Raw genomic sequence first — 13,130 nt, 5'->3', positions numbered from 1 at the left:
TTTGCATGAAAGGTTACTACTCTGTCCTGCATACAGGTAAGCATTCTCATTTGGGATTTCTGTTTTAGTCATTCATAAATATATGTGAAATTTTAAGTGTAGAAAACACCAATCAAATGTTAGTGATAGTATCCTTTAATTAAGGATGATTTTGCTTTTATCTCTATATGAACATTTGTTAAATATATTACAATGATCAACACTCCTTTTTAAATTTCGAAACAACAAATTATCCAATACCAGCTGTGTTGGGAATAATGTTTTTATTTCCTGTGTAAAGACTATCCTTATATTATTCAAATGCTAGTTTCTTTACTGGCAAAGAGTTAAGTGAAGGCCAGGACTCTGGTATTTTATTTTTATGAAGCATCACCTGTCTCAGTGGTTTGTAAACATTCTTCTCCATCACTTTCTGATTGGTCAATAAAGGGCTCATCAGCCAATTAGCTGGGCAGAGGAAATCAGAAGGCTGGACTTCTGATCCCAGCCAGGGGTCTCAGAGAGAGAAGTAGAAAAAAAGAGCATGAGAAAAAGAGGTAGAGTGAACACATGGGGAGACCAGCAGGAGGAGTCACCATGAGGTTGAGATGAGAGAGTAGACGTGAGAACACACAGGGGCCAGAGGGAGCCAGGCAAAACCAGACTGGCAAGTCCAGGACATTTGTCTGGTATTAACAGTCTTAGGGGGTTAGAGTAGCTCAGAACTTGCCCAGCCTAGCCTTACAGTTATTAATAAGCTTAATGTCTTTGTCTCAATTATTTGGGAGCTAGAACAGAAACAGATAAAGCTTTATTCTTAAGTTACAGTCTGAAGGTTGTGAATGTTGATTTTTAAATCGACAAAGAAAACCAAATAAAACTTAGAAAACCTGAATATATGATAAAAGTCAATATAATAAAGTCTATAGGAATTTTATTAAATAATTTATCTAATACTTCAAGTCAATTATACACATTGTTTCTACAAGTAGTGTTCAAAAGTCAAAAAAAATGTTCTAATTCATACATGGACAAATATGTTTGGAGATATTAACAGTTTAGAAGACAATTTAAACATTAAATTTTTAATCAACAATTATACCTTTGTGGTAATTTGAATAGGTATGGCCCGAATACACTCTAGTGTTTGAATAGTTGGTCCATAAGGAGTAGCACTATTAAGGGATATGACCTTGTTGGAGTAAGTGTGGCCTTGTTAGAGGAAGTGTGTCACTGTGGGGGTGGGGCACTCTCCTGCTCCCTGTGGATCAAGGTGTAAATCCTCAGCTCCTCCAGCACCACTCTCCCTGCACACTGCCATGCTTCTCACCATGATGATAATGGACTGAACCTCCAAACAGCCCCAATTAAATGTTTTTCCTTATAAGAATTGTTGTGCCTGTGGTCTCTTCACAGCAAAAAAGCCCAAACTAAGACAATCTTCATTCAGCTAATATTTATTGGATGATTCTTTACATATTATGGTTGAGTTCAATGCACAGTGCTTGCCTATACACTTACAGACAAGCAGGTAAAGCAATGCAACAATACATCCATAAACATAAAGAGAAGGCAATCGACAGAGGCCTCAAGGTAGAGGATCAGGAAAGTCTTCCTGAGAGAGAACATTTAAACAGAAATCAATCCCCACAACCACCCTCCAAAAAAGGTAGGAGGTAGCCAGGAATCCTGACCATCATGATTTCTTCTCTCCTTCAATTCCCTCATCTCCACCATTACCAAATCCTACTCCTTCTTCTCCAAAAACTTCTGACTTCATCCACCTCTACGTATTCCCAAAGCCAGTGCCCATAATATAGACTCTAATCCTACTCACAATGAAGTATAGGCATTTCTCTCCTATAATGGCTTTCTTACCTGCCTCACCATGTCCACCCCCACTCAGTTCGTAACATAATCACTGTAATTAGTGCTCTTTCAAACACTCAAACCTAACAGGTCACTGCAAAGTAAAACAATTAGAGACAGCCCTCAAGATAAATCTGAGAAATTCAGCAGTAATTTGTAATCCTTTTATGATCTGGCCCCTGCTTGCTTCTGCCACAACCCTAGTATTTCCCACTTGACACTGGTCACATGAGCCGGCTTTTACAGACCACACTGGGGCTTACCATTTCGTGTAACTAATACTTTGTACAAGCTATCTCTTCTGATAGAAATATATACAGTTCTTCACTAAGCAAACTCTAATTATTGAAAAGCCTTTCCATCCTTTCTGTCATTATCTTCTATTGAGTTCCAAGACAGCCAGGACTACCTAGTGAGACCTTTTCTCAAACACTAATAAAATAATGATGACAATAACAACAATAACTACCCACTGTCAGGACACTGAGCGCCTTGTATTACCCTTCTCACATAAGTAATGAGTCAGTAAGAACCAACCTATCTTTTCAGTTATACCCCAGGAGTCACAGCACTACTTACAGTGGTTGTATCTAGTAAGACATAGTATTTAGCTGAAGCTTTGTGATTGGTGGTGGTGATGGTAGCAATTTTCTGTGTGGGTCTTTTAGAATACGGCCTTTTATATATCTCAAGATAACTTGGAATTTGCTATGTAACCCTGGCAGGCTATGTTATTCATGATCCTGTTCCCTCAATCGCTAAAGTGTTAGGATTACAGAAATGTACCATAGTGTGCACCACCACACCTGGCTTTGCTATGTTTTATATACCACACTAGGCACCTCACTCCTTACACAAGGAAGCATTTTCATATGAAGCACTTCATAACACGAGATACAGATTTACTTGGAATATGCATATATAAATAAACATTTGTGGTTGAATAAACAACACAAACCCTTATTTCTTATATAATGTTTTTCTATAGGCTACTTAAATCAAACTCTTTCAGATTTTTATATGTGAAACATGGCAAGAAGGCAGGTGTAGTTTTTTGTCACTGTTTATGAAGATCTGAAAATTCTTTTAAATAACTTAAGGATAAAAATAAACAATTCTTAATTCCAAATGACACAGAACTATTTTTCAAGTTAAAGAGTTTAAGAAAAGAATCTTTGAAATCAGATAGCCAAAGTAGTAGTCCAAAGAACAAGAAAATAAGTGATAATCGTAGTATGCTTTAAAAGGCACCACTGCTATCAAGAGACATGAAGGAATGCTTCTTTACACAGCTAAGTGAATCTGAGATAGGATTCATCTCATAGGGGTTTAAAAAAATTCCTGCCCGTGAATGTTTCCTCTACATGTCCATATGAATTAGAATCATGTCAAGAGTACATATATACATATATATACACACACACACACACACACACACACACATACATTACCTTCAAATTTACTTTTCCCCCATTCCTTGTTAAAATACTAATAGTTAGGCAGATGTAGAGACAGGACTGATTTATTTCATATTGCTATAAATACATGGAAGTTTTTCCAGGAAATATGCATTACTTTATATATTAACTTAGATTGCAGACACACAGATTTAAAACAAAAAGCTGAAAACTCCTATTTAACAACCCACAACATAAACCTTAACTGGGACTACAGCTCTCCTGCACAGCTAATTTACCACATACATAAATTGCAAAGTTCCCCAGCAGAGTCTCAACATCAGATACTTTAATCAAACATTATCTAAAAAGTCTTTATACCAAAGAAGCACTATAAAAAAGATTTACTTATAAATACTGTTTAAACTGTCTTTCTTGCCAAGACAGTCTAAGTATTGCCAAAATTTCCCTGTATGAACTGGAAGTAAGTTTAAAATATCGGTTATCAATAGGGCTCAGAACACATGACCCAGACATAACTTTTGGAGGCCAGTGTTTGCCACCCAAAATAAATTTACACTGGCATATTTTCATCAGATCACTCTGAGGACTGACAAGTCATCAGTATCAGGAAGAGATGCTCTTGTTTATTTGGAGTGCTGGAGACTGAACTAATTGCTTTGTGCATGCTGAACAAGCCTTTGAGCACTGAGTTAAAGACCAAGCCCTTTCTCATATTACTAGTACCTGACTTTATTTATTAACAAGGCTGTCATTACTGCTATACAACCCCTCCATTCACATACCTGTAACACAAATCCCTACCACCTCCAGAAACCCACAGCTTCTTTCCCCTTCTACATTCTACATACATTACACATATAAAAGTGCTATGTCTTTAATCATCTGGTCTTTGTATTTTGTAAGATACCTGTTTTAACATGTAATTAAATTTGGGGTTTTTTTTCTTGTTAATCTGACTATGTCAATTTAATTCATAGACCAGCCAAGAACTCAGAGGGTAGATGAATGTAAAACAAGAGAAATAAATGTAATTACTATTTTGTTTTACATGTTAAGGTCACTCTAATAGCTAATAGATCTTTCAGTACTTTTAAGCTATTAAATTATATTTAGTGTTCATTTATATATGCATAACCCCACGGTCCTTCACTTTGTCAATGACTGTGTTAATTCCTCCCAAAAACATTAAGTACCATAAATAACAAGGTCAAAGCATATGGTCTTCAAAGTACATAACTTATAGGTAATGTGCCATGGTTATAAAACAAATGGCCTTTCAGTCATTTATATAGTACACTTTTGAGACTTTACATGCCTGGCACCCACAAGTCAGAAAAGGGTGTAGGATCCCTTGGCACTGGAGTTAAAGATGGCTGTGAACTATCATGTGGAAGCTGGGAACCAATCCCCAGTCTGCAGCAACAGCAGCCAGTGTGCTCTTAACTGCTGAGTTTTCTCCACCCCAGTGATTAATATTAACATACATGACATCTTTTAGACTTGGAAAATATTTGTGTATTTCCAAATATTGCAAAGCAAAACCACTCATGTAAGATCAAAAGAAACATCCAACAGCCAGGACTAACTTAACAAGGTTAAGAGGAATTTCTCTCATCTAAAGATAATCAAAATACTTTAAAGGCAGCAGATATTTTACAAACTTTATAATTTAACACGTTAAACAGAACCATACAATTCTGCTAGGTTCCAGACTCAGTGAGAGATGCTATCTCAAACTATAAGGTAGAGAGCGAGAGGAAAACCACCTGACTTCACCCTCAGGTCTCTGTACAGATATACATGCTCACAAGCACATGCCACATACAAATACTTTTTTAAAGTTAAGGTAAAATGAAAATTGCTCACTGAACTTTTTAAGTACTGTACACAGCACTGTGAAAATATTTACACTGCAGTTACCAAAATTACCTTGGTTGAAAAAAAAAAGAAAGAAAGAAAATTTTGAGACAGGGCCCACTGGCATTGAATTTACTATGACACCAAGGATGACACTGGACTTCCAGACTTCTCCGATTCACCTTCCAAGTGCTGGCAATAAGGCATAAACCACTGCACCTGGCTTAGCAAAAAAAAAAGTAAAACTGTTTTGAAAATAGTGACCCTATTTTTGAAAAGTAACTTTTTCTCAAGCCCCAAAATAATTTTTATATTTCATACATAAAACATCTGCCATCCAATTTTTTGCAAACTTTCACTGCTCATATCTGATCATTTTTAGGTCTTTAGTATTCAAAAACAAAACCTGATAGTCTTACATAGTCTTGGATTATTATATACTTTGTTGTTATCCCATGTTCTGCATGCTCTACTATAAGCTATACTATTATGTAACAGAAAGATGAGAACTTTAAAATACTGCAGCACTACAAATCACTTAGTATGCTAAGCTCCACTGTTGCTCAGTGGGTGTTCTGAATTGAGGCCATATTTCTAGTATTAAGAATTTTTCAAAACACTACTCCCAAAGCAAAGAAATAAATGTCTTCAAGGTTAAATCATAAATTTTACTATTTCAAGCTGCCTAGTATATAAGCATATCACTTCTATGAACTCAGAACTAGGATTAAAACAGAGATAAGCCAGTATTGTCATAACAACAAAAAGTAACTTTTCTTCTGCCTACACATATATAGTCACAGAATTTAAGATACTTTATTATTATTGAGATATAAATGCAAATATTTGAACTAGACATAAAGGCTCCAAGTGAAATGTTAAACCCTCTATCCCAAATATATACAAACTAAAGCTTCACAATTAAATACTCTCTCCAATCTCTTATACAGCTCTAAATTTTGGTAAAGAAATAATTGAAATACTGAACCTAAATTTCCCAATCCAGATAACTGAAAGAAGACAAGAGAAATAAAGCTCACTCCCAGTAAACAAAAAAAGCTGTGACAACAAATACTTTGGCCACTTTGTCACTGTAACAGGTTACATTTTCAAACAACACTGATCAAGAAAAGCATGCTACAAAGTTTCACACATATAGCACAGCTAACCAAACAACTAGAGGTTAAATATAAAATTCCACCTTTGAAAATGTTCTGGTAGTAATATGTTATTGTACTATTCCAATACTTCCAGATAATGTTTCCATTCACTCTGTCCACTAACTGCTCCTTGATACCTGTCATGTTTCACCACCGTAAGCAAACTTTGCTGATAACAACAGCTTAACACTGGGAGCTTTAAACCATATCATTCAGGTTGGAAATCTTTCGGAAATAAACATTTTGTAATCTTTAACAAATTATATCAGTTGACTTCTCTATAGAATTTGACTATCCTTGGATTATTCTATGTATAAAACAAATGGTACCTTGAAAGATGCTTACAAATGCTTACAAATTAAGCTACTATAAAATACTATCGTTTTAAAAATGTCTTCCAACTGTCATTTCTACTTGTTTTGAGACAGGGTCTCTAAAGCACAGACTGGCCTGGAACTCAAGACAATTGTTGGGACTGCAGCTACCACACCCAGCTTCCAACTGGTTTACAAGTAGTTTCCCAGGCTCTTATTGTCAACTCTCTCACAGCCTATAGGAATTAATTTCAGCCTTTTTACCATTTGGTATTTATTTTAATTGTATATTATATGAGAGCAAAAAAGGCCTAAATTAAGGTTTGAGGGGTTGTAAGGATTTAGAAATTGTGTATTTGAGAACAAGAATGTGCAAAACTCTTTGTCCTTTTAATGGCCTATTCAGTCTGTCTGGGGCTCTGCATTATTAATAACTTAAAAGTAATTTTCTACTAAAAGGCTACAAGGTCAAAACACTGTGTTAATACATTGAATAACAATAAAGACAAACGGTGAGTGCTCAACATAAATCTTATATTTCAGCAAAAAGACGTTAAGCAAATCATTTCAAAAGTGATGAATGTTACAAAAGAGAAAATACAGATTCTTTAACTCAGGAGATCAAAATCTTCCAAATGACATATCAACTAAGGCCTCAAGTTCATCCCAGAAAGGGGAGGGAGGCATAAGAGGGGTAAGCATATAATATCAGAAATTTCTAGTTTCCCTAATAACTTTGAAATGCATAAGATATTAAAAAAAAATACCTAAAATTTCTGCAAGTCTCTCTATACCCTCCAAGAAATAATACTGAACGAGACAGTGGTGGTGCAAGCCTTTATTTGAAACACTAGAGAAGCAAAGGTAGGTGGATCTCTAGGTTTAAAGCCAGCCTGGTCTATGGAATAAGTTCAAAAACAGGACTACACAGAGAAACCCTGTTGTAAAAAGCCAAAGAAGGAAAGAAAAGAGAAAGAAAGAAAGAAAGAAAGAAAGAAAGAAAGAAAGAAAGAAAGAGAGAGAGAGAGAGAGGGAGAGAGGGAGGGAGGGAAGGAAGGAAGGAAGGAGGAAGGAACGAAGGAAGAGAGAGAGAAAAGAAAAAGAAGGAAAGAATACTATAAAAAAGTTACTTGACTGAAGGATGAGGAAAAGGAGGAGGAGGGAAGACTGTATAAAAACTTAACTAGATGTGGTAGCACAGGCTTATAATCCCAGGACAGGGATGGGGTGGGGTGGGGGACGGCTGATTCCAGGGCAGTATATAGGACCTAAGGAGAGCTATCTCAGACAATAAGGAAATCACTCAGTCCTCAAGTTCAAACAGTAAAAGTGTACAAAGCTCTCCATCACATCTCACTGCTGACCACAGACTCAAAGTCGCCAAAAAAATTAGAACTAGCCACCAAATATAAAAATAAGGTTTTTATAATACTCAGAAGGAATATTTACATAATAAATTTAACCATGTTCTAAGTATATAAATATCATTCTTTATGTACTGCCTAAAAGAAAACAATGTTTAAATATAAATGTTTAAAGAACATCATCAGTAAGCCTCAAAATTATCACATACTAGGCTGATATGTTCTCTTTGTATTTAAAATAAAATATTAATCACAAATTTAGTTAGGTAAATGTTTTAAGTAGTAATTTAAGTACCCCTTAACATTAATACAGGTCTACACTATAGTCCAAGGCCCAAACTGAATTAGGTACATAAGAAATAACCACCGGCCGGGCGGTGGTGGCACACGCCTCTAATCCCAGCACTTGGGAGGCAGAGGCAGGTGGATTTCTGAGTTCGAGGCCAGCCTGGTCTACAGAGTGAGTTTCAAGACAGCCAGGACTAAACAGAGAAACCCTGTCTCGAAAAAACAAAAAAAGAAAAAAAAAGAGAGAAGAAAAAAGAAATAACCACCAAAATATAAACTTTAATGAAAATCTACTGTAAGGCTTAAAATCTTGGATGGTATACCAAAGACATGTTTGGTGGGGTAAGGCAGGTTCCATCCAGGAACCCGTACAGTGCAAGGAGAGAAGCAACTCTAGCAGGTACCCCTCAGACCTTCTCACATGCACTTCATTGTGACATCCATCTGCCTGTACCCACACACGCCTCAAATAAATTCTAAGGATTTAAAGACATTACTGGAATCCAAACAACTAGTCCTAATTCTCAAACTGGACCTGATATCTAACCCATGCTCTTTTCTACCTTCAACTACCACACACAGGGCATATCCTCCAGTGAGCACTGCCGGTCACACAGTCTCAGTCTCAGTCTGAACTCAGCCAAGTCTGCCATGATTCAGCTGTCACGGCACTTGTCACATTGTGCAAGTGTGGCTTTTCCAATTCATGCAACAAACCATAATTTAAGGAAAGCAGGAAACAAGGACTATTTACCTGTGCATCAGCACCCAAGACAAGTAGGACATGTTCAAATTATAATCTGCATTATAATTAAGAACTATCTACTATAACAGAAAAGTTAAAGATTGCACTGCTAGAAAGGCTTGAAAGCAAAGTGGACAAGAAATACAAACTGGGAAACCTGAGACAAATCTAATTTCAAATTCTAGGAACTTCTTGTATCAGAACATGCCATTTAATCATTACTTCTACAACATTGAAAAAAAATTTAAAGAAGGCATAGTATAGCTCACCCTACAAATCCCAGCACTCCAGAAGCTGAGGCAGAAGGGTTGAGTTGCAGACCAGCCTGTTACTTCAGAATTTGAGGCTAACTTGGGCTACATACAGTTGTGCCATCTCCCCAGACCCAAATAAAAAATTTATCAGCTATAAAATTATGTAATTAAAATGGCAGACCTTCTGGATAGCAATGGAGAGTAAGTAATATATTGAAACATTAGGAATTCATAGTGTCATAAAGATGTCACAAAAACAATTCATAAATCTCTCGGGTATACTAAATGGGCTGATTTCACCCTTTAGCTATAGTTTAGATACAAGCAGTGTGCTGATTCCTCCCTAGAGAAGAACCCTTATTTTTACAGAATGCACTTCTCTTTGTTATCATTTCTGACTGTCCTTAAGTTGTAATGAGATAGTATGAAATCTAATTAGTTCTCTTTCAATCTTGACAATGAGAACTACATACTTACTCAAGAAACACACGTTATCATCTCAAAAGCTTAAGACCACTTTGTAATTATAATATTCTTTTTATGTGTTCCAACTTTGCTTCACTGAACTAACAATGCCTTGCTCAAAAGTTGAGGACAAGGAGAATACATTGAATAAAAACTATTTTACTTTAAAATCAGTACCTATTTTAGAACACTTTTTTTTCAGACTTAACAAATGTTTTCTCCAGCCTGTACTGATTAACAAGCACATTTCAGATACTATGCAACATGCCAAGTTCAAGCACACTTGTAACTTATGAAACTACAAATTTTAAAAGTCAAGTTTAGACAAGTAGGTAAGAATATTGGGATTTAGTTCATTAAGAGAAAATACTTGTAAAAAGACCTACAGGGCACAACTTTGATGCAGTGTAGCATGCTTATGAATGCTTAGCAGTTAAGAGAAATGTAAAACTAGCAGACGGCTATGTTCATGCTTTGTTCATTAGCCTTAAGTTATAAGCTGTATAATACAAAATGTCTAATACACAGAAGATAGTAAGGCTAACATTAAGTAAGATTATCTACCAACCCAATTATTTACAGGACTCATTTCAAGTTATCATTTTACATATTGTTCAGCCAATGTCAATCCATTTACAAGAAAACATTTACTCACTAATAGTCTAATAAAAATAAGCACTGACACTTCCTAATATCCAAATCCCCTCCCTTAATTTGGATAGTTTTGTAAACAAATTCCAGAAGTCTTACACCACGTCTAAGCTACAAACCTCAGAACTCACTGAGGGAACTTATTTGGTTGTTTTCTGGTTTAAATTCTGTCTTGGTTAAAGCAAAGGTTTTATGCTTCTTCATACATGAAAGACACATGAAGGACATAGCAACTGATCTCAGAGTTCATCCATTCCATCTTCAAACACGCAAACCCTTACATCTACACACAAGAGGTCTAGTTCTTGTCCTGGTCTAAAATGCCAAGAGCACTTTTATATGTGAATTACCTTTAAAAACAAGACTCTTCCAGAAACATAATATACAAAAAATATTGATAATTCAGCAAATTTTAAAAAGTATGACTGAAATTTCATTACTTGCACAAAAATCCCAATTTTATCCACAACTGATACTGACAATAGAAGACAAAAAAATTATATTTGAGGCTGGAAAGATGGTTCAGCAGTTTAAGAACACTGGCTGGTCTTCTGGAGGACCAGAGTTTTATTTCCAGCAAACGCTGCGGCCACTCACAACCCTCTGTAACTCCAGTTCCTGGGTATCTGACATCTTCTGGCCTCTGTCAAGTGTGTTTGTGCTGCATATACACATGCAAGCAAAACTCATACACATAAAAATAAACAAGTCCACATCGCAGCAACAAGTCAGAAGCCATCTTGAGATTATTTCATAGAGAATATAATTAGTTACTATCTGGAAGAGGAAAAGCCACTGTCCTGAGTCACATAAGGAACAGCCATTTATTTATTTATTTATTTATTTATTTATTTATTTATTTATGTATTTATTGCAGGGCTAGGAAAAAAAATCAAACTCAGGGCATTGTACATGTTATGTAAACACTCTACCACTGAGCTACATCCTCAGCCCAATGTGATAATATATTAAATAAATTTCTACAAGCACATCAAAAATAATAATTGTCCTATTCCTATTTAAATACAAAATGTTTCAAATTTATGACTGGCTTGAAGTTCACATGCTGACATATGATCTATATTTGCTACAATTACCAAAAACAGTTCTGATCTAATTTCTTATTATGATACCTTACAAAAACAAACTAAAATGTAATCCAGGTTCAAAATACTAATGTATCTTTTTATATCATTTTTTCAATTCATAGTAACTTCTGAATAATGAAAGAAAAACACTGAGACTATCATAAATGAAATGCCAACTGTGACAAATACAGTTTCTTCAGAAACTAAACAAGCATCTGGGGGGACTGTACTTAGCTGAGAGAGGTCAAGACTAACTCCAAATTGAGATTTCAACAGTGTGATTTCATGTTACCTTTATGTTACATTTAATCCTTTGAAAGGTACAAACCTTAAACAAAACCCTTTATTTGTGTCTCTTTTACTAGCAAACGCATACTCAAACTAAAATAAAAATACTTTGTGTCTTAATAAGCTTGAAAGACTTAAGTATTCAGCCTAAGCTCCACTGTGGTGAATGATTTAAGTATTTGGGTAGTTTATCTTTAACTCTCCTATGAAAACTAAAAACATTTGAAGAGTTGAAATATAGTTGTAATTTAATTTGTAGACTTACTGAATATTACAAATTGTGAATAGCTAAACCTCTAAGTTTCTTCAAACACACAGCAAAGAACAGTTACAAAGGCCATGCCAAAAAGGGACGACTGAGTACCAATGAGTGTACTAACAAATGTAGGTCTTTAACATAAAACATCTTTGCCAGTGCTGATGACTTAAACACAAAAACACTTGCTTGCACAAGTCTACCCTTCGATTCTGAGTAACAGCTAAGTTTTTGATTCGGCAATCCTTCCGGGTAGATGCTTGAACTTCTGGCATTCACAAAGAGTGTACAAGATTACACAGGTGTAAGCTCCCAGACTAATCATCCTGCTGGAGACCAACGTGCCACAGAGTCCACATTTGCAAGCTGATTTTAACTTCCCCGGAGTCCTCGAAAATATCTGAGGGGATAGGTCGCAAAACAGGGTTTCCTCTTTTCTTCTCATCACTCTCATAATGATACAAACCAGTGGAAGGAAATCCAATCTCCCAAGTGTAAAGGTGAGATGAGATGAAAAAACACACCCCAAAAGCATCTTCTTTCCGATTCCCAAATAAGCATTCCACCTGTTTGTAAACCCCTACTTGCAGTTAACAGAAACCTCTGCTGAGAGGGACAGGGGTTGAGAGAGGAGAGGGGGAGAGGCGGGCGAATTAAGGCTTTGGAGTCCTTATTCTTCTACCTAGGCATGGGGGAGGGGATGGTACAAAACAATGCATACCGAGGGGCTGGGGGAAAATCGTTTTGCCCTGCAGCCTCCTGCGTTCCGAGCTAGGGGCGGGGAGTTACACTACTTTTCCTCCAGCCCTCAAAGCCGGCACGGAGATTGCCATCAGGCGTGTTTAGCAGGGCGGTCTCGGCGGCCACAACTCCTTTCACCCGGCAACACACCCAACGCCGATCCACCACTCTTCCCGCAGGGTCCGTGCGGAGGAGACCGCCCAGCGCCGAGGACTTTGGGGAGGAGGCGCAGAGACCCCACCCCACGGCCCCACGGCCGCGCCCGCCCGCCCGCCGGCCCGCCGGCCCGCCCGCCCGGCGCCAAGCGTCCCCGCGACCCGGACAGCCCCGCAGTCCCGGCCGGGAGGCGCCGAGAGCCGGGAGCAGCCGGGGCGCGACTGACCCGCCGCC

The 13,130-nt window shown here is 37.1% G+C and overlaps 1 protein-coding gene across 3 annotated transcripts in view; it reads right to left on the bottom strand.

Moving 5' to 3' along the window:
* The window catches only part of Shoc2 (SHOC2 leucine rich repeat scaffold protein), a 78,335-nt gene that overhangs the window by 63,736 nt on the left and 1,469 nt on the right, over positions 1–13,130 (bottom strand). The gene's annotated exons all lie outside the window — the stretch shown is intronic.

The sequence above is a fragment of the Grammomys surdaster genome, unplaced genomic scaffold (assembly GCF_004785775.1).
Source record: "Grammomys surdaster isolate TR1022 unplaced genomic scaffold, NIH_TR_1.0 66, whole genome shotgun sequence".
NCBI lineage: Eukaryota > Metazoa > Chordata > Mammalia > Rodentia > Muridae > Grammomys > Grammomys surdaster.
The sequence above is the reverse complement of the archived record's forward strand: the minus strand, read 5'-3'. Positions and strand labels throughout refer to the sequence as shown.